This window comes from Passer domesticus, chromosome 5 (genome assembly GCF_036417665.1).
Source record: "Passer domesticus isolate bPasDom1 chromosome 5, bPasDom1.hap1, whole genome shotgun sequence".
NCBI lineage: Eukaryota > Metazoa > Chordata > Aves > Passeriformes > Passeridae > Passer > Passer domesticus.
The window spans coordinates 26,460,139-26,488,065 of record NC_087478.1 but is presented as its reverse complement, the minus strand read 5'-3'; the positions used below and the strand labels follow the sequence as shown (position 1 = coordinate 26,488,065).

The following is a 27,927-nucleotide window of genomic DNA, read 5'->3' as shown; positions in this document are numbered from 1 at the left end:
CCATTCTTAAACAAACATGTGAGATGATTAAGAGGCTACCAGGCATTCTGGACAGAATGTACCTCACAGATATAGTCACTGGTATCCTGCCAAAACCGCATGCAGTAAAAGAAGCCCCGTTAGGAAAGAGAAATAAAATAAAACCTGAACTTGTCCAGATGGTTAAAAAAGATCATATTGAATAAATTCAGAGACTAGTAGACTGGTTTAACTGTATGGCTACTGCTTTAAAACTAAATTGACTTGAAGATTGAAACAAAATCATCAAATATGTTTCCAGTAAAAGATCACTTCAATCTTAAAAATGCAGATTATGTCTAGCATTTTACACATACCAAGTATACCAGAAATCTCTCTTTTTTTTTTGGAAGGAACCCAAAATACCTTATCTGCAAGGACATAAGTATGACTGATTTACATTTTATGTTTTATTTTATAATTTAATGTAACATAATCTCTTCTCACTTGCTTTTTTGTTTTTTTCTATTTATGAGTTGGTCATCTGAAGGGGGGTTAGTATTCTAACAATTAATATATACTGACAATAGTGAGAAAACAGTGGATTATTCTATTTGTATCATCTGGAGACATTTTCCTTCATTGAGGGTACGAATTATTTTTTTGGCCCATGACAGAGGTCTGCTAAGTCCAGAGATCCGTGCTTGGTGCTTGGTAAGGTAAAGCAGCAATGTCAGATTCCTGACTGGCAGCAGGCCCTATGAGGATGCACTGAAATTCCTCTGTTAGGACAATATATCAGAATGATCAAAGAGTTGCTTCCCATCATGTTGCATTTCAGCTTGCATCAAGCAGACACTTCTGGTTCCATGTGGAGATGTTGTAAGATGATATAAATCATAGAAGTATAGAATAATGGTTTGGATTGGGAGATTGGGAGAAATTTAAAAACCTTTTAGTTCCAATCTGTGTCTTGGGAACACCTCCCACTAGACCAGTTTGCTCAGAGACCCATCTGACCTGGCCTTGAATGATTCTAGGGATGAGACATCCACAACTTCTCTAAGCAATCTGTTCCAGTGCCTCACCACCCTCATAGTGAAGAATTTTTTAAAGTAACTCTGAAAGACATTGAGAGACCTACAAAACACCTCTGAATTAGAGAAGGACTGGCTATCAAATCTGGATGTATCTGTTCTAAGCTCTCAAAAATCTCAGAAAATCTCACAAGTAGAAGAGGGTTAAGACAGTTTCTTTTTATTTTTGGGGTACTCCAGATATGTGACAAGAAGGGCAACAGCTACAAGATTTGCTATCAGGACCTCTCCATATTTAAGAAAATAGAAATGTTTACCCTCAGTAACTGTTTTACGTATTTAGAGTAAAGAAGTTTTTCTAGGTATCCATCTGCATCTTTCCTCTGTCTCTACAATAGGTAGAGACAAAATCTGTGATTTAGCTGTGGTTTGCATGCAAATAACAAATAGCATAGTTTTCTCAGCATCCAGAATAGCTCTGTGTGCGTTAGGCAGATGGGAAAAATCAGCCTAGCTTCTTTAATCTGCATGAAAATTATCTGGACAAGAGGTGACAGAAATTCTCCACAACATCAAAAATCAGACTGACCTTATTAAAATCTTTCATTGCAATTGAGAAAAGCCCATACTTTATATTTATTAATTCAGTCTACACAATAACCACATATTTTATATTGGCTATTATATAAATACAAATTTACAGGAACATGAGAACTGTGTAATCTTTGCAATTTTTTGTGCAGTTACGTTTTGTCATTCAGAGGGAAACTTTTTACGGAAATAATCAGAATTATGTGAAAGTCCTTACACTTTTTTTCTCATGTATTCAATATTTTCAAGCATTTTTCTTCTGCAAGGAATAAATTATCCATTAGAAATTTGTCATATAAATTCTTTCACTTGTGATATCACAAGTGCTGTCTTTTAAAATTAAACTTGTTTCTGATGAGGCTGTTAATGTCTTTGATAAAGAATTGTCCAATAATTTTGCTGCTACCATCTAAGTGATAACAGGTGCCACTGTAAAACTTCAGTATTAAAAAGTCATATTGTCAAATGGGTTTAAAAATACCTATTCTCTAATATAGTGATAATTCACATACAATTAACTAAAACAATTCAAACATGAAATTGCTGTCAATGTATAGTTAGGATAAAAGAATCTATTGAATCTTTAGATATAGGGTTTGTATTTCTGCATTTGAAGTGGCAGAAGAATACCTGGAAGCATTAGTAGTTACAGTCATGAGTGGAAAGCTATTTTCGTATCCTTAGCAATGTGGCCATAAGACAGAGAGATTTTTAGGTAAATGTTCAAGCCTGAACCTTTTTGAATGACTTTGTGTTGAGTTGTGTCTTCATCTAAGAAGGAATTTTAAAATTTTGGATATTGTTTAATCATTACCTAATCGATTAAAAATTTCATGGGTGGATGAAAGACAGCCACATGTTCTGACCAAGAACTTGGTTTAAATAAGAATGCAAGAATCATAAGAATGTTGAAGCTAAATTACTTAGTTTTGTTTGTTTGTTGCTGGATACAATAAAGCAGACATTCAATGTTTTATTTAAAATCAAGAATGTAATTTTATGGACAAAAATTTTGTCTTATAGTTGGATGGTCCTGTTTTAATTTCTTCTTTTTTTTATGATGAGACAAATTCAGAGAAAGTGAGTGATCATGACCAGTGGAGCAGAGCCAGGTAGCAGCAGGAAACAGATTATTAGACCTCTATGACATAGGGAAAATGGGTTGTTAGCATCTGTGTCAGAGAGGTCAGGGGCAATTGAAGACACTATCATCAGTGCTCTTTTAGAAGAAGACCATTAACACTCACAAATTTTACACAGATTTATCTCCAGCTATGATCTACAGTATCTACTATACAAAATATGCTAATGAAAAAAATATATATGGGATCACACAACTTCTGTGTGCTACAAAAGATTTGACACACAGAGTCAACAGTAGCCTATTTTTCAAAAATAACCACTGGCCTACCAGACCTGATCCTCAGGGAATCTGCAAAGACCATCACAAGAACCTGCTGAACACTAAAAGTTGTAATTCCAGTGTGTGCGTATGAGCTCAAGACACATACCAGGGTTATAGCATACTCGTTCTCTCATTCCATCCCAAACTCAGCTTGATGCTTCTCATCAGTGCAGACAGAATTTAAAGTTATCATCTCACCAGTGGTTTGGCTCAGTCTGTGGGAAGGGAATTGAACAGAGAGGCAAATCTGGGACAGAGTTTATACACAGTCAAAGAAGCATCTGCAAAGAAAATTAGGTGTATCTTAGGAAGTATCAGCAAGTGTAATTAAGATGGCAAGAGAAATGATTGACATCTGGCATGTGAGATCACATCTGGGGTATTGCCCCTGGTCTGGCACTCCACAGAGCAATAAAAACCTTCTGCAGCGAGGCCTGCAGAAGTGGAGGGAGCCCAGAGGTACAAAGAGAAGGAGTAAGAAGGTTTGTCAGCTGAAAGTATAGAAGAATAAAAGGTACTATTTCTGCTTCTTCAGCTATCTAATTGGATTCTTTGATTAGAAAGTTAGAGACAAAGGACCCAAGCGGGGCTTGGGAAATTCTGACTAGAAATGAGGAAGAACTTTTTGTACCATCAGGGTAGTCAGACATTGGAGGAGGAGGATGCCAAATGGTTCTGAGTCTTCATAATCAGAGACAATCATAACAAGACTGGGCAAGGCTCTGAGAAACCTAATGTAGGCTTTCCCTAAGCAGGAGGTCAGACTAAGTGATCTCCAGAGGGCCTTTCCAACATGAATTATTCTGTGTTTCTATGATCCTTAGGAACTCAGCATGGTGTTGCTAGTAACAAGCAAGGGATACATTGGCAATAGTAAAAAACTATTATCGTTTTGCATAACTCTTGTAAAGGCAAAATAGAGCAGCTGGACTTTATACAGATAACTTTAGTTTTTGTCACTCTTATTAAAATCTAAGCCAAACCAAAAATGTCTTCACTGAAATTTTTATGTTTTGCTATGTTAAAAATCATGATAAGGCAGCTTTTCTGTAAGTTTTTTTTTTTACTTGCAACTATATATGTGGCACAAAACTCAAAGTTCTTGCTTTTTGGACCTCTATGATATTATTTTCCTTCTATTATTATTATTACCACTATTATTATAATTATTTTATTGTTATTAATATAATTATTAATGAGAATTTTAAAAAGGAAAATGTTATCTACTCTGTTTTGCAAAAATACATGTGTATATGGAAATAAATTATTTGTAAAACATTTTCTAATCTTGAGATGGAATGTGCTGAATAGACTTTGACTATTTCAGATATTGTTGAGTTAATAATTTTAAACCTGACAGTGTGCCAGAAAAGCTGATCAACTTTAAAAAGAGTGTATGTCTAACATATAACTTTAGTATTATTTTTATAACTTTAAATCTAAACATACAGGGCACAATAAGGATTAAGATATTCTAATGACCAATCCATCCAAGATACTGCTATCAAGATAAAAATATTAGTTAGGTATGAAAATCTAAAATTAAATGAAAGAGAAACTTACAGCTCAGCACAATAAGACATTCCACAGAAGTGAAAGGGACAAAGTATTGCCAAAGACATAGTGGTAGGAAGAGGAAGTTACTTTCTCAAATGACAAGCAGATAACCCTTTTAATTCAATAATTTCTGGTTATGAACAATCTTTACACACAATTACTTTTTTCACTTTTTCTTTATACCTGATCAGGATTTCAACATCTTGTGTCTAGTGGTGATATCACTGCTTGTTGTGTTTGGTAATTTTGTATTAGTGTTTGCATGTTTTGGCTGCTTAGTTTTGTGTGAAATGCACCCTACATAGTAAACAGTCTGGGAGGGCTGCCAATAATAAATTGCAATAATCCAACCTTGATTTTGTAAAGGCATGAGTCAAAAGCTCAGCATCTTGCTGATACAGCAATTGTCTTAACCTTGTTATGTTCCTGAGATGGTAATATGAAGCCTTATCAATATTGTTGGTGTGGCCCTCTGAGGAAAGCTGAAGGTCAAAAATGACAAGAATTTATCATGAAAAGCATTTCTTTCAGGATTCCATGGTCCAGTAGCAGAACAGTGATTTAGCATTAAATTTTCACTGGAATGAGACAGATACAACCACTTGCCTGTGGAGGCACAGCAGGATACAAGCAGAAGCCAAAAAAATTATATAAACCCCAGAAAACTTAAATAAAAGTGGGTATTTACATTTTCACTGATGATTATCTGTTTTTATGTTTGCCCTGTAGGTTTTTTTACAGACAAAATACAGATTTCTAGTCTGTTCCACATTCTCTGGAATCAAAAGTTTCCAGCAAGCCCATATCTGGTCTTTTACAGTTAGTGTATCATAATGGTATCATATTTTCTTCTTAAGGAACAGTGTGAGATGAAAGCAAATCAGAAGAACCTAGACATTTTTCAGTAACAGGCGCACACAGAGTTGTAGTTTCTTAATTGAAGTTTAGTGTTTGTTAGTTAGTTTGCTAGTTAGAAGGACTGCTCTCCCTAAAAGTGGCCCATGCTGGGGCAGATTGTAAAGAACTGCATCCCCTGGAAATGACTCACACTTTATTGAGAACTGTCATGGGAGGGACCCACTTCCACTTAAGAGGAAGGAGCAGCAGAGACAGTGTGTTATCACCTGACTGCAGGTCCTATCCCAGTCCCTGTGGGTGAGTGGAGAGGGGTGGACAGAGAAAATTGGTAGTAAAGTCAAGCCTGGGAATATGGGAGTGGTGGGGAGGATGCTTTTAAGTTTTTACTTTTGTATTTCTCCTTGCCCTACTTTGATTTGATTGATAAAAAATGAAATAATATTCCCTTGAGCCTGTTTTCCCTTTGACAGTAACTGCTGAGTGATCTTCCCTCTCATCCCAACCCAGAAGCCTTTTGTTCTATTTTCTCTCACCATCATAAGTCATAAAGCAGTTTTGTTGGGCACCTGTTATCCAGCCAGGGGCAACCTATCACAGCTGTGCATTTACTGTTTGTCTTTTTACATCACCATAGCATTGGGTAAGAATTTGAAGGTTAGGGAGGCTATAATTTTATTCAGGTTCCTCTTAATCTGTGTGCAGGAAGGCATAAATAGGAGCCAACCAGTTCTTAGCTCAATTTCTGTAGTTGCTTCATTGAATCTTCTGAATGTATTTTACTCTCTGAAAGATGTCTGCCTTGAATGATATGGAATTGTCCAGAGAGAATATTTATTCTTAGAGGATCATTATTCCCTCCTGCGACCCCAATTCTCTTGGGTTTCAGGACATAATAGAGCCAAAGTCTAGAAGCTCCCAGCAATGTCTGTTCTGTGATAGATTAGTGAGTTACTGGGTGACATGTCTGTTAGGAGGTGAATGGCTACATCTCTTTAGGGAATGAGCACCTGTTTAACCTGCTTTTTACTGTGTTTAAAAACATCACGAGAGGCCGAGCAGACACTCCATTCCTTAAGAATTCCTTAATTCCTTAGTGTGGTTTCATCGGACTTGAAGAGTTATGTTCCAAGCAAACTGGGTGCATCCTGCTTCTACAACAGACAAAGTGTGGGGAAAATAGTGAAGAGAAAATGATGCTGGCAAGGAACCAGGGTGCAACAGTGACCTTGGCACAGATATAGATAGCTCTTTTGACTTACACCATAAAGACCTTCAGCTGTGATCAGACAACAGATATCTTGATTGTAAACAGAAACCATTAGAGAATGATACAACTTCTTTCAAGGAAAAGGTTCAAAAATCATTTAGAATAACATGAGAGCACATTATTTTAATAAAAAGGCCATGTAATTACATCACATTTTCCCACATCAAAGAAACATAGCCTGAGATGTGGGCTAAGGTTTTCAAGATGAAATTTAAAGTAGTGTCAGTGTTCTTCTCATATGGAGGAACAAACTGATCCTCTATGGTATTGAGATCAGAATTGTACAGAATGATATTTAGTAAAATCTTTGCAATCATTGGCCAAAATAATTATTGTTTTCAAAGTATGCTAAGCTTGAAAACTACTGGCTAATTTCCTGATGTCTTTGCAGGATAAGAAAGACACAGGAAGAATTTGGTTGGCTCGGAACAATTTGTTCCATCTCTGGTGCTACTCATTTCTGGGCCATGTTATGAGGAAGTCACCAGATCACTGTACAGGGAAGGATGTGACTGCATTTTGCAAAAAACCCTCCTTTAGTAAAGGGGACGTTTCTTATTATAGACATCCTTCACCTTTGCTCCACTGAACTAATTTAGTCCACAATGGCAGACCTCCTTGATAACAAGAGAGAGCTTTTCACTGGCAAAAGCATTCAAGTCAAAAACTGAGTTATAAAAGAAAAGAACTTGAGTTCAGGCATAAAAAAAAAGATTTCAACTGCTGTTGGAAGCTGCACTTCAGTCCGTACATCAGAAGGATCAAAAATGTGTCTGTTTGGTGGGGGGTATTTTTGTTTGTTTTTTGGGGTTTGTTTGTTTGTTTGAATAAATAAATAAATAAATGAATGAATAAAAACCATTTTATGTCTGGAAATACTGGACACACATAGGGGGAAAATTGCATGGTCTTTCATCATTCAGAGGGTAATTTGTTGGCCTCAGGTCAATGGTTGGATAAAGCTGTGAGTTTTGCATTACAGGTAGTTATTTTAAATCAAGCCTACAGATACAGGTATCATCTCAGAACATCATCATTTTATTCTTTTTTTAATAACTGTAAACAATGATTCAAAAATACATGCCTGTTTCCATTAGTACTTTTTAGGCCCAATATAACATACATATTTATTACATCTTGCATTGGGTTATTTCATGTTGTATCTTTTGGCTGGTATAGAAGTAAATAGCAAATTTGCAGACCAACATTTCTTTTCATTCACTCTGAAAGCTGTGAGAAGAGGGAATATAGAATAATGACGCAGAACAACCTGTGTTCTAAATATAGACCTTTTTTCAATTTATGTGTTTGCAATTTATAACTAATTTTGGATAAAAGGGGATAAAGTCAATGATCTGTTAGATTCTGTGCTGCCAGTAAACTGCCTGCCAATTCCCACTCCCTGAATGTGTTATAGCAGCATAATGTCCCCAGATGCTGGCTGGAAAGCCAAACTACAATTACTTACCAAGCAGAGAAACTACTGTGATACAGGGCAGGATTCTCTTTTATTTTTATGGCAAATTATAAAAAACCATAATAGAAGTAGGGACCTGTTAATAGTTAAGCTAACCAAGGATTACATGTAATTCTTCTGTCTTTCTGTCTGGAAGATGTCCTCCATATTTATTTTGACTTTTATAACACTGCTTATAAAACAGAATCCCTTCTAAAAGAGTATTCCAATAATAAGTTCTATAATTCCAGTAAAGCCAGGCTTTCCTAAAGGTATTAGCAACTTTAAAGACTGTTAGCAAGAAGTCTGCTCTGCACACACATGGGTTATATACTGTCTTCGCTTTTATAGGCAACATGTATTGGGTGTTGAGCTAATTAGGTCCCCAGGGTCCCCGGATACTGACTGAATAATATCTCAGTATCTAGGGTCTCCTTCTCATCTGGAAACAGAACTGAAAATCATTGCTGGATTTTCTTTAAATTTCCTGATGGGTTTAATAAGTCTGTGCTACTGCACTACACTTATAGTTAAGCTGATATATTTTCAGATGTTTGTACAGTATTTTCTTTTCTATGAAAATATTCTGTAGTGACTCTCAATTTGAAAAAGATATTCACAGCAGGGTCATGATATTGCAGATACCCATTATCAGATGTGATAATGAAGGGAATATGTATTCTTGGAAAGATCTGGCAGTGTTATGGATTTTGGCAGGTCAAGGCAAAGCAATATTACGTGGAAGTGGAATTTATTTGCTAGCACATAATCCACCTGAATAGCTCATTTCAGAGCCTGCAGAGTGCTTAGACACATTTGCTAAACACACCTTCATGCTTAAGGCTTTTGTTCCTCTTACCTTTGATTGAGGGTATTGGCCTCAAGAAATAATTTATGGATTTTCTTCTCTAATCTAATGAAATGAAGGGAGGATTTCCATTGTTCTTTTATTTTTAAAATGAAATATGCATCTTTACTTTCCAGATTATTTTGTGTTTTGGTACTCATGAGATATCAACATCTCAGAAGACTTCTTATGGGACATACTCTTGTCTTGTTGAAAGCTTTCTTTATATCTTCACTTTCTACCCGCCCCTCACCAGGAGACTCCCATGGTTCTTGCCCTGCCAAGCTGCTCCCTTCACTCTTGCTGCACAGTGCAGGGAGGAAGTGAGGTATGAGAGGTGTACATACCTTTCACCTGATTTGTTCATAACTTTCTTTTCAATAAGAAGGAAGCCCCTTGTTACAGTGCTGGTTTTTGATTGGGTAGAGGTAATCACACTGTTACGTGTGTGATGGAGCCCTGCTTTCCTAGGGACAGCTGAACACCTGCTTGCCCAGGGAAAGTGTTGAATGAATCTCTTGTTTTTCTTCTGCCTGTGTCCATGACTTCTGCTTTACCTACTAAACTATGAATTCTCTCACTTTTACTCTTCTGGTTCTCTCACACATCCCAGTTTCCTGGCTTAGCAAATGTGTATTCAATGCTGAAAATGGATTAGAATGCAGCTTTAAAGGCACAAAGTGATGTGACATCACAGGGAATGGATTTTGGCAGCGAAGCACTTGGTACATCTTGGCCAATTTCTGACACTTTCTTCAGCTCGTCTCTGGTTCAAATTCACAGATGCTTCCAAAGGAGGTTTTCCAAAGAGGAATGCTCTGTTATGCATTAAGGGCTTCCTAAGAAACATTCCTGTGCAGAGGGAACAGTTGATCTACATGGCAGAACATTTAGTTGTGCAATTACTGACACGTATACTGTATTTTCAAACACTTGGACCAGTCTATCCTGTTGTTTTATCCTAAGGGCTGATGAAGGAAAAGAGCCATCAAGCCTCCACCTTGGGTGGAAGGTATTTGGTGAAATTTTGTCTTCCTCAATGGATGTAGCAAGCTAGCAAAGCACTGGCATGGTGTGGGTATTACAAATTTGGAGGGTAGAATTTGACCTGTAACATGGAGGCCTGTAATTCTGTGTCATAAAACCTCCCATAAATCCAGATGGGAAACTGGTTTTTGTGGAGAATATGGTGCGTGTCTGGACATATACTTGTTTTTTTCTTTCTTCTTAAGAAAGGAACATTCTGCAATCCAAAAAAGCTGTTAAGAGTAAACTCTGATCCTTGCAGTTTTCCTTTCTAGGGGACTCCAGGGAAATAATTGCAATTGTTTATTTTTACTTATTATTACTAAAAGTAGCTTTTACCTTAAAATGTCCTGCCTGGTAAAGATTGTGATGGCTCTTTGTGTTCCTTCAAGAATCTCAGACACAATCCAATTCTACTTAAATCTACTGAAATACTGTAAATAAAGATTTTTTAAAAAGGTATTTTTTGTGATTCTTTTGATTTTCTTTCTTGTTTCAATTTTCAAAGAGTCCAGTGACAGCATAAAGAGCAGGATTAAAATTCAAAAGAATTCCTTTTTTAAAATACTTTTTATTTGTGTAGGTTTTTTTAAACTTTTTGTCTCAGAGTAAAATTCATTCCACCTACAAATCTAGAAGAATTGAGAAGTCTACTGGCTTAAGTTAAGTATATGCAGAAATATACTGAGGATTTAGGAAGTTATTGTAGGACTGCATTATGTTCAGCATTCTTGAATTGGTTATTGTGAAGGAGATAAAAGCCCTTTTACCTGTTCACAACATAATCACTGACATAAAGAAAGAGGATCAGTCTCCTGTCTCTGCAAATGAATTAAAATTAAAATATTATGAAAGTTAAATCTTTCAGATCACAGGAAAGAAATACTGGCATTTATACAGTGCCTGCATTATCTGTTGTATTGTCTCTGTCTGGTAGCAAATATGGTAAGTAAATCTAATGTTAGCTGGAATCCCTAAGTGTTTTGGATATTTTCTGTATCACTTCATCTAGCAGAAAAATAAGTCAGTACACAGTTGAAAATTGAACCATATACTTTCACACGAAAAAATACTCCAAGTACTTCTGCAACAAAGAACTTTCCTTTTTGAGCATTCTGAGCAGCTAAAGTAGGAATGATAGTTTATAGTCTAGGATTTGACACCAGAATATTTCATATTTAATTTCCTGAAACATGTGTTCCTGCTCTTGACAGCATAGAATGACAACAAAATAAAGTACAAAGGCCTTGGATATGATATACTGCTCCCATAGTCCTGGAGTGGTCTCTGCAGGCTCCAGGTAAGTGCCAAAAGCTGCCATGATATCAGCTATAGCACAATTAATTTATTCCATATTGCTCCCTTTAATGATCTTTCAGCAGTACCAAACTGATTTCATTTCTACAGCTACTGTTCTTCCCTATCTCATCTTCATTCTTTCTCCCAGCTTGAATTAAATAAGAGAGGTGAGAGATTTATTTTTGATAGTTCATTGTTATAAAGGGGATAGCTCTGCAGCATTGTACAATATAAAAATCTTCATTCCACAGATATATTTGAGCACATTCTTCTCCAAAGAAAGCCATATAGTTGAATTAACTCTTAGTGTACTCAACACATAAAGTATCACTTTGATTGTGCTACAGCTCAGTAAGCACTGCTGGATGGCAACAGGGAGGGAAAGGTTGCCAGCACATTCAAAAAAGGTAGCAGACTAGAAGCTTGCTTCTTGTAGTCATCCTGATACACTGTAATAAAACTCAGCAAGCAATCACAGTTTTGATTTATATTTGAGTGACCACACAGTTCTACAAAGACATTTTAATATGCAATCACTTGACCGCACACTGAAATCACATTGTGGATGCCTGTGTATTGTGTCCTATGGAGATTTTGACTCAGAGGTGCCAGCAGCTCACTTCTAGACCATTAAAGCTGCTGGATCTTTTCTGATGCCATCTTCAAAGAGAGATAAAGTGCTTTTGCAAGGCTGTAGGGAGTAATTGCTTTTTGACATATTGGATGGATTGAGACATCTAGGGAGTCACATTTTTCTGGGGATAATTCTATAATTTACTTGTGTGTATATATCCAAACTAATTAATATTCTAAATCTATACAACCATTAAGAAAATTGTGTGCAATTCTGTTTATTGTAAAAAACTAGTTATTAGTCCAAATCATTAATATCTCTGGACTAACTTGCCCCCATCAGAGCAGAGATACAAAAAAGGATGGGAGAATTCAGGGAAGCAAGAGGCAGGACCAGGCATAGCAAAAAGTTGTGATTTGCCTCGGCTTCATGGATTGGTGTGAGGAGTGGCATTACACTGATAGCAAAAGTGGGAAGTAGCTTATTGCTTTTCATATTGAGCAAAGGAGGTGGAAGCACACGCTGCACTCTCCCTGCAGAAACAGTGAGTCCCAACTCCCCAGTTTGCTTCACAGGAAGCATTGTACCTGTGCTCTGCCCTGTGTGCTCCTAGTGGGATAGAGTGATCATATCCCATTTCCTTCCTTGAAACATATTTCAAAAATCCAATATCAGCCTTTATTTGGTTTAAATTTGAGTAAAAACTTCCTGAGCACTTGTTTCTATTATTAAAATTTTTGTATTGTCATAGTGCCCTAAGATCATTCAGGGTGCTATGTGGGTAAAGAATATAAGGTTACAAAAATAGATCTTGTTTCAAATAGCTTTCAGTTGAAATGCAATAGAAAATTCAGCTGATGTGGCTAGATCAGTGAGGAATGAAATAAACTGCTGATTGAGAAAAATGATGAAACATCTTCATGCATGGCTTTCCACATGTGAAGAGAAACATGTAAAATCACAGCAGTGTCTGTTCCAAAATGTAATCAAACTGTCATATGGAGGAGGGCTGACAATCCTGTCAGCCCAGAGTTTGTAGAGTGAGAATACAGCTAGAAGGACTTTGACAGGTAAGACTCTCAACTTATGTTTGACATGAAGAAGGGACAAGTAATAGCAGGACTCAAAGGGAGAGATAAATTTTTTAATCATCTTTGCAGTGATATTGTTCCACATGCTATTGGGAGAATATGGGCTGTATGACAAGGTGGGTTTCTGTGTAGAATACAGATATACTGGAGGTAAAAGAATGTGTAAAGTTTGAAGTCTGAGAACTTGAATTGTCACTGAAGCTTGAGACAAAGACTGACCTGAAAGACAAGTGGAAGAGCAACATTGTGGAACAGATCTGAAAAATTTAGGTTGCAAAACTGAAGGAGGAAAAAAATAATTCCTCTGATCTCAGAACTTCTGTCATAAATATTTTCTAATATAGGAGTAGGAATGGAGGAAATAATGTCAAAGGTGAGCCACATTTAAAAATAACAAAAGAAATATTGCAATGGGAAAGATAACTGGAAGAGTCAAGGGGGAGATTTAAAGCACAAAGGGAATCAACAGGGCCATGTGTAAAACAGAGTAGAGGAGGGAAGAAGAGAGAAGCAAAAAGGAGGGGAAAGCAGGAAATCAGGAAACATAATGAGGCAAAGGCATGAAGTAGAGGGTGACATCACAGGAGGAGAGTTAAAGTCATCAGGAAAAAAAAAATGGTGCTTGGAGAAGACCAAGGCAACAACAATCTGTAGTGAATAAAAGAGCTCCAGGCTGAATGATGTGATTAGAAAGAGAAAAGGAGTTATGGGCTGAGATGATTTATGGACTGATTTCAGTAAGGATGGTAATCAAAGAAAGTTTTATTTTCTACCCCAAGGATGATTTTAAATAGTTTTAAATTCAAACCAACTTTAAGCACAAAATGCATAAGTAGCTGAATCATGAGTTCAGTTTCTCAAAAAGACTTTGGTCATACTATCCTTTCCTTTTACTGCTTATGATCTCTTCTTTTTTTAAAAAAAAATTAGTTTCAGCAAAATGAATGAAGATGGTACTTATTCAGGCCAGGCAATTCAGTGATCCCACCCAGGCTTGGATCATATTTGAAATTCAAATATTAGCATTCCCAGAGTAATAATTTCTGTAGGTGACTGTACACAGTTAGGTGAAGTCCAACAAAGTCTGGGACTAAAGAGAACAGAATAGCTTATCTGCCCAGAGAATGTAGCAGACACAGAAGGAAGGAAGGTAGGTAGATGAGACACATGACTAAGACTGGAACCCTTTCAAAGTTTTTGTTGTACTTGCAATTCTATCCATGTAATTGTGATATTCAGTTTTTCACCAGTGTGACTATTTTACATGCAATCCCAGGTTGGTGTGCATGACTAATTATAAGAAGTTGTGAAATACGATTTTGAGTTACTGGTTAATATTTTTTGATAATTTTAATTATTTAAACAGAGGAAGAAAAGGATCATTGTCATTGAACTGCACAAGCTAAGAAAGTAGTGCAATGTTATTAAACTTTATAGCCTATAATATAAGTAAATTGCTTGTGCAAAGCAGGAAGATTTTTCCTTTCTATTATTCTGAATATTAAGTACTGGCTGCTGCCCAAGAAAACGTAATAAGCAAGATGGGACAGTGAATTTATTGGATATGTCAAATTCAGGTTTCCTTTGAAGGAGGGAGATCTAACCTGTGTCTCTAAACTCCCATAAATACAAGGAGCCATATATTTAAGCACTGAGCAGTTATTCTTCTCTCCTTGAGTATACAGCATGGCATCCTTTTGACATTTTGTCTAAATGCATAAATCAAAATGGTTGTCACAACGTATCTGGTACTCCCTGCAGCACAAGGGAGATGTGGTTTTTTCTAATGTAGTAAAGCTGTTAAAGAATCCCTTTTTAGTTTAAGTTTATTTTGCCATATGGTATAACAAATAAAGTTTTCAAAATGCCTTGAGCTTTTAACCAAGGGAACATAAAACAAGATGCTCAGTAAACAAACAGATCAGGTGTATATCTGTGCCTGTGTACGTACATGAGGAGCAGCTGAGGGAGCTAGGATTCCTCAGCCTGGAGAAGAGAAGGCTCAGGAGAGACCTTATCTCTCTTTGCAACTGCGTGAAAGGATGTTGCAGCCATGTAGGGATCTGTCTGTGCTCCCAGGAAACCAGCATCAGCATAATAACAAATGGCCTCAAGCTGCATCACAGGAAGTTCAGGTTGGAGATCAGGAAGAATTTCTTCACTGATTGTGTGGTTACCCATTGGAACAGGCTCTCTAGGAAGGTGGTGGAATTGCCATCCCTGGAAGCGTTCCAAAAGTGATTAGATGTGGCACTTAGTGCTATGGTTTAATTACAAGGTGGTGTTTTTGTCCAAACAAAAGGCTGCCTTGTTAATTGACTCAAATGTCATTTGGGACTTCATTATCTTGGAGTTCTATCTATCTATCTACCTACCTATCATCTATCTATCATCTCTGGAAATAGAACAGCTAAATATCATGGTAGGTATTGTTTTTCTTGAAGGCAATATACATGAATAAGATCTTTGTCTTATTCCAGGGAAAAATTAAGCAGCTGTTTCAATGCTTTCTTACACCTCTTTTAGTTCATTCTTTAAATTGATATTGTGATTTTCCTGATGCCAATTCATTTTTATTGTCTCTTACAGTTATCCATGTTTTCTTTCTTGATATGACTATCAGTTCTTATTCACTTATATGATCTCTGATATTCATTGCTTCATATCCTTTAGACTACAGCTATGAAGAAAAGTATCAATTTTTTTTTTCTTTATCTCCTCTAAATATTTTAAACTCAGTGTTGGAGATAAGAAAAAAATAGTCCTAATCTGTGTTTAGAGTACTGAGAAGAAATATCATACTTCATGTCTTTCTAATTACATTATACCTAAAACAAAGACTGAAATATTCTTCAGTTCTTTAAAAATAGAGCAAATTCATAAGCAGAAATAGGATAATTACTTCCCCCTTATTTATTTGACCCTCATATTTTAACTATGATAGCCTTTCTTACTTTCTTTCATAGCCTCTCTGCTCCATGGATAGCTATTTTGAATAGAAGCAGTCTCAGAGTCCCAAGGAATCCTGGAATTACCTCTCTTCCTACCTGCATCTCCAATGTAATGGCAAATCTCATCATTTTTAACAAACAGTAATAACTTGTGCCAAATTTAATTTCATAATTCATTTTACCCCTACAATGGTTTAAAGAGTGAGTTAGGGCTGCTCATGGACAAGTGATCTGGGTTTTGACAACTCTGAACTCCTATGCTAGAAGTTAATCAATCTCATTACCTTCTCAGAAGGGGCCTCTGCAGAAATGAGAGACTCTGCTATTCTGTCTTTGGTTGTCTGAAGCACAAAAATATAGGACTGATTTATGTCCAGGCATGGGTGGCTTATCTTTTTTCACTGAAAAATTAAATTTTTGGTAAAATTTAATCCAGCCCCTTGAACAAGACTGTGGCAAAATGGTCCTCTTTTGCAATACTGCAATGCTTAATGCCAAAATAACCAACCTAGTTTACTGCTGTAGAAAAATACATATATCTCCTTTTATTCTGGGTTCATGGTAAATCATAAAGCTGTTTGTGAAACCAAACCTATGTGTATGCATGTATTGGTTCCTGCACAGAATTCAGTTTTAATTCTCAATTACAGCTTTCACTACTTGTTCAAGTAATAATTATGAAGTTTATCTATATGATTATATCTCATGCTAGAAGGCTCTTATGTAGAAGGTAGATGATTACTGAGAGAGAAAAGGGAAGAATATGCAAATAAAGAAAAACAATGCCCTAGGTTTTATCCTGTCAAAATCTGTTATGCAACAAAGATCTTCAGAAGTGTGTGATATTCCTGTTGACAGTACTGAGTGTTTATACATGGGCTGATTACCCTCCAGTGTCCTCTGCAGATGATAGTGACAACAGTGAAGGAAGTGGCTCTTCTCAGCATTTGTTTAAGTCTCAGCCAATGTTAAATTCCTTCCTTTGAGTTCAATGAATCAAAACTCACTGCTGATAATTATTGTATTTGCAATCCCAGAGACTTCGCAGCCCTTGAGAGAGGATAGTAGCATTCAGCTAGAAAGGAATGAGATCCAGAGAGCTGCCTTGTTAATTGACCCAAATATCATGCAGTTAATGAAGTGTTTTTAAGGATTCTGTAAGCTCATGAGATGTCTGAGTGATATTGGACGCTTTTAAGAAGCGGAGAATCTTTATCAATGCCAATGAAGGCAAATAGTCTAGGCAAAAATGTACATCCCCGTCATGGAAATCAACATAGCCTCGATTCTCATTTTCTCAGTGTCTTCATAACATTTTATATAACCTCCTTTTTGTAAACATTTTTAATGCAGTGGAGAAAGTGTGAGGCAGTAAAACCTTCCCACAGTACAAGCAAATCAACTGGTTGTGGACCATCTCACGGTTCCTTATAGCCCAGCACCACATATAAAGATACAAAGTGTCAATAACTGAAGAAGATTCTTCTGTATTGCTCTTTAAAAGATGATCTGCAATAGTTCAATGTCTGGGAGTGATCATTTCTTTCAAAGAAAGGGAGTAGATGAGATTGCAGATTTGCAAAGAGAAATACTAATAGATTTGCTTTTAATGAACAGTAAAATGTACCTTACCAAGAGGAAGTTTAAACATGAGCTAAAACTTGAAAAAGTTGGTGTTGTGTGCTTTTGTCTACAGACTGTTTTTAAAAATGTCCAGTGGTACAAAATCAACTGCACAACTCCTGGTGATTACCATTGACTAATATTATTTCTTTCCTTTTTTGGCAGGCACACTGTACAAGCCCATTTGCTGATATTAAGAATATAACCATCAGTTAAAGAGCAATTGGAAATGGTTGTAAAGAGGATTACTTTTTAGCCTCTGGTTAAGGATATATGATCCAGCACCAAGAAGTAGTTTCAGTTATTGAAATGTACAGTCTCCCCTCTTAAATGGAAATCTTCCCTTTCTTAACTAGACACAACGGTAAAATACTACATAAAACAAAACTTAGACAAGCAGTATTGATATAAACAAGAAAAAGCATCAGACTAGTAGAATATTCCTAAGCCTGTAACATCAGCCTAATTGTGCTCCCATGAATATGAATTGCAAAAATCTTACTGCCTTTTTTTGGAGATAAAGTTTATCCATCACTAAACAGCTTTAAAAATCCCATCTTTGGTGCCTTGAAATCTCATTATATTAGTGAAGGGCAGAAGAAATTGCTCATAGTATAAAGCTAAAATTGAGCTGTAAGAAAAGATGCAATTGCAAAAATGGTCAAAACACTGCTTAGAAGAAAACATGGAACTACTCTGTGAGAAGAGGATGCAAGTTTCCTGTTTCTGATAAAAGGATTATGCCTAAAAAAATTAATTACAATTCTAAAAAATCCCTAAAAATCTAAAAAAAAAACCCCAAAACCCAAAACCCCCTAAACTAAAATCCACCAAAGTACACCCTGTAAGTAATTAAAAGTTTGGTCTATAGATTGATTTTTGAAACAATGTTAATTTGAACTTTGTATCTCTGTGCTTGTGACAAGCATTCATCTGGAATAATTAAACACTGAAATGCAATTAAAATCAATGTCTTTCTTTGACACAAACCTATTACATACATTTCTTTTTGTTTCTTTTAAAAACACAGTACTTTTTGAGAAGCCTCAAATCAGCATTTGCAAGCAACAAATGATGTTTGAAATGTTTTGATAGCAATAGTTTCCATCCTACAGAAGAAGACATTGGATCATTGTGGAAATTTTTGTCTTTTTAAATATTTAATTTAATTTAATTTAATTTAATTTAATTTAATTTTTTTATTTTGCAGCATATTTTATAGTTACTTATAGTACATTTAAATCAAATTCAAAAACTGCCCAGCTGACTGCTCAGTGAAAATTGTTATTCAATGTAAATAAGGGTGTTTCACTTATTTCAAGAGAATAATGATGTACTGTGCAGATATTTTTTCACTGAATGCAATCTAAATTGTCCAGGCAGATTAGTCACTTTTAGGTATTTCTTGAACAATGTGCATTATTTGAACTTGCAATAAAATGCCATTTTTAAATTTTGCAGCCACATGTGCATTCAGGGATCAATAATTTCACATCAGCCCCACATATGATGAAAATTCAATGAAAAATGCAAGACTGCATAGATTAAAGATAAATAGTGCTTGGTAAAGTGACAATATCTCTCCTCCAACCCATACCATGTGGCAACCTCTAGTTCACATGTTGAAGACTAATCTAGGTGGGCACAAATTGTTCAGCTGCACAGCAGAACACTTACATTGCTTAACTTTGGCATTTCAGTCAGGGAAACTGTCACCTCATCAAAGTCTCTTACAAAATGTCAGTATAACAGTCTGTTTCAATGTTAGTCTTCCAGTCATTTGGGGATCAAATGTGTCCTCCTTTATGCCACTTTGTGTATTGTTCCTTCACACTTCATTTTCCTATCATGTTAGCACTTGTGAGGGACTCTTGACATTTTTGGTTTGCCATGTGGTCTGAAAAGTAATTTTTTTCCCATTTCCTGGGGCATGCTGAGACTTTCCGGCAATTTTTTTCTTTTAATCCTGGAAGAACATTTGTTGAAAGAGAGGCTAAATTCTGGAGGTCCCTTAGCCCTTGGCTTTGGAGGTCAGTACTGTATGTATCAAAGGAAGGAAGAATAAATCCCTGTGGACCAATACAAACTCACTTTCTGCAGGAATAGTTTCTTCCTATTGCATCTAATGTGTACACTGAAAGAGGAAATCTATATACCAGCTTTTTTATTTTTCTTTTTTATTTTCTGAAAGTTATCTATTGTTGTCTGTGTAACCAGACAATGGTTAAATTTATCCTGTATCTAGGCTTTGAGTAATTTTAATCCCTTCGCCTCTTTTCATGTTTGATATCTTATTCTGTTCTTTTAGTGATCTCATTATAGAGCTTAATAATTTGTGCACCTGGGTATTTTTAATGTTTTACTTCACTGCTTCTCAAAGAAGAATATCTAAGATAGCATTACATTAGTATTTGCAATAGGTTCAGGTTGATTTATTTATTGAAATGCAATAGAAAATTATATCTATTAGAAGAATCCAGACATAACCATCATAACAAACAGTCAGTATTTCTGTAGAAATTTTGGCCTGGCAAGGCAAATATTGTTTACCCAGGTATAATTTAGTCTGAAAAAACTAATTTAATAAAATGAAATAGTGGCATTTGATTGTCTCCTAAAAAGTGGGTAGAATTTCTTTCCTTCTCTTTGTGCCAGTATTCTCTAAGTCTGTTAAGGGAGAAATTTGTAAATGTTTATTGGAGAGCTGTTTGTTAGGTGGGGTAGGTTTTAACTTCTCTTTCTAAGCAGAGGCTAATGCACACTGAGAATTAAAACTTAACAAGACTTTTAACCATTTACACAAAGAGACCTTAGCTGAACAAACTGAACAAGCTGAACAATCTGAAATAAAAAAGTAATATTTTTTTCTTTTATTTAGGGGACATGTGATGCTTTTTGAGATAAAACTGGGAAAAAAGGAGCCAAGACCCTGACTGGGTGATTGTTGCCTGTGAAAAAGATGCCCTGAATAGTGGCATCTAAGTAGTGGGAAGAATATCTATTAGTCATTGCAGACAGTTCAGAGACATTTTTTCAGAGAACAAGTCAAAGAGAAACTCCTTTCAGAAAATGATAGATTTTGCTGCATCAGAAACTCGATTATGCAATATGAGAAACAAAGCAGAAACTGAAGATAATATCATTAAATAAAAGGAAGAGGCAAATGCAGCAGCTCAGGACCATAGTGAAAAGGCAGAAAACAGAGGAACAAAAAGCAATCCTCCTCCCTTTGCCTTCATGGAAAGAAATTGAAAATTGAGTGAAAATGATAGAATTACAAACATAGCAAATAAGGTAAAGCAAAAGAAAAAAGTAAGATAGGAAGCAAGAGGTCTCCCAAAGAAAAAGGCAATATGGCTGAGACATTATAAACTGAAAGTTTCATCTTTGGACAAGGATAACTGGAATCAATTTTATATCTGAACATCTCCCTGTAAGTGCTGTTACAGATGTTGTTCTTCAGGATGCTAAGAAATGATGCAGCAGGAGAGACTGCTCTTTGTTCTGTTCTTAACAGCTCTTTCCTTACTCAGAATGCTTCTGGGAATTGATAGCCATTTCCAGGAACAAATCAGCCTTTCTGCTTCTGTTTACAGTGGGGGTAATGCACTTGTGTTCCGGGCTATTACACAAGCTCATGAACTTGTGGTGGGTGGCTGCTGTTTTGTGCATGAATGCTTCACACCAGCTTCCTAGGTAATACCTTAATTTTACAGATTTTCAAAATAGGAAATCAATGATTTCTAATGGAAAATCTTTCCTGCCAATCGAATCAACTAAATTAAGGCACCCATTTAATTTAAAATTAGTTTTAGAGTAGTTCTCTTTTTTTGCTACCATGCCTATTTAAGTTTGCCATGGGCTAGAATCTTAAAGCTTGTGTTCTCAGTGAAATCTTTGCAAAACTGTTGGAGTACTTCTAAAGTCTTTAATGTTTTGCTACTTAAATATCAGATTTTGTGGGGTGGAGGAATGGGGACTGGAAAGCAAGAGGAAGTTCTGCATTCATACTTACAGGTTCATACATAACACTACTTATATGTTTCCCAGAGAAATGTGCTTATTCTTTGCCTCGCTGCTGTATAAAACTTCATGTTTTCTTGTAATAGAGATATTTTCTTGCTACTGTCATGAAAAATTCAAAATGCATTTACATCTGTAGTTCACTGATACTCGTGCTATGTTGTATCACAGTTTGCTGTCTATCAACTCATCTTGCATAATTCTTCATTGCTGCCCCACTGCTGCCTTTTTGGAGGCAAAAGACTTTTCAAAGAGGCAGCATGACTGAGAGGGAGCTTCTAAAGACTGAGGTCCTCTTAAAACCTGTGTGCTGCTCAGAGCTCTGCTTGGTTACTGTAGAGTGTGGGAAAGAATGTAAATTCAAGCCAGCTAGAAAGTTATGTGTTTTAATTATTTATTTGATATATTTAATATTCTTTTTTGGAACAGAAAGGTTCTTGAAGAATATCTGGGATTAATTGTTTACATGTATCGCTTTTAAATTGTGGGGAGTTATACCTAAGATGCTAAATTGCCTTCCAGCTCATATGCAGTCTTCACTAATCTTGGTTATGCTGTGGCTACACTATTTAATTTGCAATTGTTTTTGTTTCATTGACTGAACTGTTGCTACACCTTTAACAGCTTTTGGCTTGTTACGTAAATTGCAGCATTGTCTTCTTTTCATAGCAGGAATTCTGAGTTTTTAGCTGAATAAGTGTGTGCATGAGCAAAGGTGTGGACTCAGAAAATGTAGTGTTAACTGTTCTCATGTTGCTAATGAGGTGCTGGGGTAAAAGGAGCTGTATCTGGCTGAATGACATCTCACTTGAGGGCAGTGTACAAGAGCTTGTTAAGCTTGTAGTCACAGATACACACCCACAGTGCCTCTCCCTCCTTCTCTTCCTCATGCTTACTAGCCCTCTGTCCATCTAGGTAAACTCTCCGTTTTAGAATTGAAGAGGTCTTCAGATCTGGCACCAGGACCTTCCTTGCCACCTCATGGGGCTCCTACCCACTGACACTCAGCTCATCCACAGCTGTCAGGGAAGGCAGGTTTCTGAAAAGGAATTGTGACCTGGAGGTTAAAATGTCAAGAGGTGTAGTGTTGGAGGTAGAATATGTTGATAGCTTGGGTGTAGCAAACTATACCTTGTCATACAGATAAAGATCTAGAAAAATGATGTGAACTTTCCTCCTGAGTCCCAGAGAGCCCCAGCTGCTATGTAAAAGCCTCTGTCAGTGATTGCTCTGTGGAGTATAATTTCTATGAGAATTGTACAAGCAGTGGAAGCAGGAAGAGTTGATGCAGCCCCAAGGAATGGAAAGCAGGCAGCATCCTCTGGCCCCAACCACAGCCAGTAGCAGAGCTGCTGATGCTGCTTTTGAGCCACCTCTTGGAGCTGGTATTGGACGAGGCAAACAAAGCTATCTCGGTGTTTACTTGAGCTTCCATGAAGGGTGAGGAAAATGAGTAAGGAGGTTAATGTTTCCCCAACTCTAGTCATCTGTAGATAGATTTTTTTTTCCCCACAGTGTCTTTTACTACATTTGAAGAAACTTGACTTGTCTCTGTTCTACACTCACTTTTGCTGCTGAGCTGGTTCTTATCCAGATCTCAACAATTATAATTCAAGAAAATTAAGACATTTTACAATAGTCTGCCAAGCACAACGACTGGAAACAAATGGAAACAGAAAACCGAACAGGTCTGACAACAGAGACTTATATAAATAAATATTAGTTAAAGAAAAGGGTTTAAAAAGCACACACAATATATGAGGGGCTGAGTAAGACAAGTATCAGTTGGATGGGGCTCATCTAAAAACAGTCAGTCACTGTCACTTAAAATGCTAAAGAAACAGGAATGGGTTGGCAGTTAGAAAGAGCAAAGATGGAGCTGTGGTTACCTGGCATTTCTTGATCATTTTCATTTGAACTCTGGCAAGTATGTGCAGTCTAGCACATACTAGATGATGGTTCTTAGGTGGAGTCAATGGAGCATCGCTTCGATACAGCCTCCAGGGTAATGTTGGCAACATGCTGGTAATACAGTGTTCTTGCTGTGCACCAAGATTTAAAAGCAGCTGATCTAGGCAGAGTAGAAACACACACATAAGAAAGAAGTAAAGTTGAGGCTTTGACAGAGAGGTCATCATTGTTGAGTAGACTTTAAACTCCCAGTGGAGAGAAATAAACACTGTAAGACGTGTTTATTCTCCTAATATTAATGTGCAAAACAGATTGTACAAGCTGTATTGCAGATAGTCCTGTTTTGTTATGTTAATCATAGGAGCACCCTAAGGTAAAGGTAGCTATTTGCCTTGAAGATATTAAATTAGGTGAATAAGATCCTATAGCTATCATCTTCAAGGAAAAGAAATTATGACCATTGGAGGATGTCACCTGGTTAACCAGGGTAAAGGCTTTGGGAGATCAGCTTGATTTTCCTTCGTTTTATATCAGTACACTCTGGAAGAAAATGCGAAGAAGGCAGAAGGAAGAACACATATCCTGTGAGGAGTGATTGAGGAACTTGGGGTTGTTTAGTTTGGAGTAAAAGAGGTTGAGAAGAGACATCAGTCCTCCCTACAGCTTTGCGAGGAGACATGAAGGGGAGGAACATGCTGATCTCCCTGGGATCTAGTAGTGTTCCAGTCTCATTCCCGGAACAAAATTTTGCTCTGTGGACAAGTGTGAGTTGACAAGGAAAGGGACGGAGCTGACCTTGTCAAAGCTATGATTTTCATGAAGTACATACTCTCCCAGCCAGAAGAGTAGAGTTTGGTGCCAAGAGCAGCATATATGCCAAGGAATGCTCAGCTGAATGTCTCCTTTGCCTTTGTCTCCAACCTCACAGCTCCATATGCCCTTGCCTGGTTTCCCAGCATCAGCAGCAGGAGGTCTGCTTGTGCAGGAAAGGTGTTGTGTGGGGTGAAAAGGCATTCACTTTAGGACACACCTGATTTAGAGTTTTTGTGGGAGAGTCAGCTCTGCTGAAATGCTGTCATGAAAACACATGGGAAAAAAGAGGTGGTGAGCTTGAGCTCACTTCTGCACAACCCAGAGAATATAAACACAGCCATGAGCATGACAAGGCTGTTTGTGGATCTTTGTGATCTTAAACCTGTTTAACTTATTTTGAATACTCATAACAAGAGGAATAATGTCAAAGACATTCAAATACTGATTGCAATTTTATTTTTTAAAATATTCTGCTCTGTTTCCATAGTTGTATCAGTCCATTTAGAATAGTTTGTATTTTTGCTTTAGCAACAAATAAAACTAGTCATTGACTGAATAATAATCTTCTAAAAGTTGACTACAGAAACTCCATGAATGAGCATAGAAAGAAACAGATTATAGAATTTATTTCATCTGAACATGTTTATATCTCTGAGAATGGCATCTGTGGTAAAATTAGCCCATTTTTTATAAAAGACTTTTAAATATAGTTCAAATAAATATTAAATATTCTGACAGGTGTTCTGAAAAAAAGAAAAAGAAAAGAAACATTCTGAAAGTGGCCGAGAAGCCCAAAGGCTCTTTCTCTGAGCTAAGAAATGAACAGCTGCCTATGAAAGAGGCAGCTGAACTGGGAATAGGAGGTAACTCACCTACAACTCAATGGCACATCTTGCTCAACCTCACACTGTAAATATCCATGGTTGCTGGGCTGCCTCCTCCAGAGCAGACACTGCTCTACTCCTGTCAAAATATTATGAGTAATTCTGAATTGTTTTGTAGAAAAAGACATCGGTTATACAAATCTGATGTCTTTGGTTGAGGAATCTGGTACTTCTCACACACATGAAGTAGTCTCCTTACCCATTCAGTCTAAACTTAATTTTGCTCTACTTTGCCTGAATTCCTTGAGGGGTCAGTTTAAAACATATTCAAAGATTCCTATAAGTGTATTGCAGTCCCTGGAGGAAATGTTTTGTCAAAATGCTACAGAAATCTAGTACTGCCCATTATAGCCTACCAGGTCTACTTCTAGCCTATTTTATACCCACGACAAAGATGAAAACATCTGAGAAATTACATCTGCATTGGATTGAATTACATGCATTTTTTCATTTCAGTCTCATGGCTGATGTTCAGAGCTACATTACAGTAACTAACCCTTGGAGCCTGTGAGAGAAACAGCTTTTGTGCTGCTGTTAGGATCTTTTCCTTCTTTATTTTCTTAGTACAGCAGTGAACATGGGAGGCTTTGCAGTCCTCTAAAATCAGGAGTGTTTCACACAAGGAGCATATATACCAGTCACAAATATGTAAGACATTAAAATTTCTATTCTTTTACTTCTTGTGACATAAAAGAACCATGTTAAATGCAATGATATTTACACTTTTCTTCAATTGCTTGTAAGATTGCCTAAGCAGTAAAAGTGGAGTTGTAAACACATTTATTCATACATTAACAGTTATACCCTTGAGAATATTTCAAGCAAAACTGCATTCAAATAGGCTGTTTATTTGTTTTAAGGACTTTTTAAAAAATCAACAATTAAATAGTCCATCTGTTTCCCAAACACTTCTAGTTAAACATTTGACTATACAGTTCTGAAATGGCAATTTTGCTAAATTAAACATTCTGTGTTTCTTGTGTATAAATCCTTGAGTGCTACAGGGAAGCAACAGAGTAGACAAAAGCTTGGATTTGCCAAACTAAAATATGGTGTATATTAGCAGAATTACACCCACTTATAGTACATTAGATTACTCTTTTTCTCTTTCTTGGAAAACTACAAGTTAAAAATATTTCTTTCTGAAACCTGGGCTAATCTTACCATTAGAGAACACAACAAATGACTCTAAAAATCACTGGGAAAGTACTTTCAACATGTGTTTGTGGAAATAGCTTTTCAAAGTATGTTTATATCCCCTTCTTTTTCCTGCATTTTAATGTTGGGCTAGAAACTGCTGAAATTCTTGTTAAAATGAGCCTTCACTCTGAAACTGGTGCAAAGACATGTTAATGTTAAAAAATGCATAAAGACAAAAAGTGGTTGATTAAAGATAATTTATATTTTTCATTAAATGAATGTACATTATTCTCAGAGCAAAGTGTTTTATTATTAATGGAAATTAATGTTCACTATTAATTATACATTTTTAAGTGCTTTCATTTTAACCTGTCATCAATTTCCCATAGTAAAGTGATGTGTCTCCACTTCAAATATTCTGAACTTTACTTTGCTCTTAAATTGTGTCAAGATTTTCTTTTGGACAATCTGGTTTTTAGTGAACATTTTTTCCACTTACCTATTACTGTCCCTTCAGTCTTCATCTTACTTCCTCAAACTACTACTTTTAAACCTCTTTTATGTTTTTCTAGAGTAGAAATACCTTGAGGATACAGAATAAAATTTTAAGCTGTTATTTTATGGCCCCTACTATTATTGTTAATTTGTGTAATCAGGTATTGGAGATTAATTCAATATGCTCGTATTTTTTCTTTGCATGTAAGTTAGTTAATTAATGAATGCAATTTCCCTTCAGGATTTTTTTTCTTTTACATGGGCTGGCAGCACTTCAAGAAATAATTCCTTGAAATGATTGTATTTTGATTAATCAGAATATGTATTCAAAAATCAATCTGTATATGCAAAACTGACATGGAGGCTGAACAACTCTTTAATCACAGATGGCAGGACAGATGCTTCACATGAATTACAGTTATAAAGAAACATCAGCACTAATAGGAATGAGTATATTGTCTTCAATGTGTCCTGAATTGCATGAAACGAGGGAAATTTGGAAATTTTGGTTTACTATTATTTTAGAGGTGTTCCATGACTGTGACAAAAAATAGTATTTGACCCAATTTGTCTTTGAATTCCAGTAGAGAATTTTAAAAATACAGGAACCTGCTAAAAAAAAAAAAAACCCAACCAAAAAAAACCCCAAACAAACAAAAAAAACCCAACAAACAAACAAGCAAACCAACCAGGAATATTTACATAGGAAAGAAGCTAGATTGGTCAAATAATACAACAACAGAAAGTAATAAGGAGGAAGGTTTTACATGCCTCAATGTGTTTGCTCAAACCTTCCTTCTGCTTCTGTGAATTTGTTCAATTCTTAGACAGAATACTCACTGCCAAACAACCTTTTTTTTTTAATTTTTACCTTTCATTTTTAAAACACACTTTTTTTTTTTGTTATGTTTTGTCATGTTTTTTTGTTTTTTTGTCATGTTATCTGTTTTTTTAATTCAATGCATTTACTGTTTTTATCTGATTAAGGCCTCAATGTTTGTTTAACTCTTTCTAACCTGGAATTCTCTTTGCAAACAGATGAATAATCCTTCCTTCCTTCCTTCCTTCCTTCCTTCCTTCCTTCCTTCCTTCCTTCCTTCCTTCCTTCCTTCCTTCCTTCC

General features: G+C 36.2%; 1 long non-coding RNA gene across 1 annotated transcript; it reads right to left on the bottom strand.

Moving 5' to 3' along the window:
• Nucleotides 1-21,413: 21,413 nt before the first annotated feature.
• On the bottom strand, nt 21,414-27,878 carry LOC135301296 (uncharacterized). Its single transcript, XR_010363037.1, has 4 exons — nt 27,823-27,878; nt 25,160-25,250; nt 23,453-23,634; nt 21,414-22,602 (listed from the first exon to the last, which is right to left on the bottom strand). It is a non-coding gene; the product is annotated as an uncharacterized LOC135301296 (long non-coding RNA).
• Nucleotides 27,879-27,927: the final 49 nt, after the last annotated feature.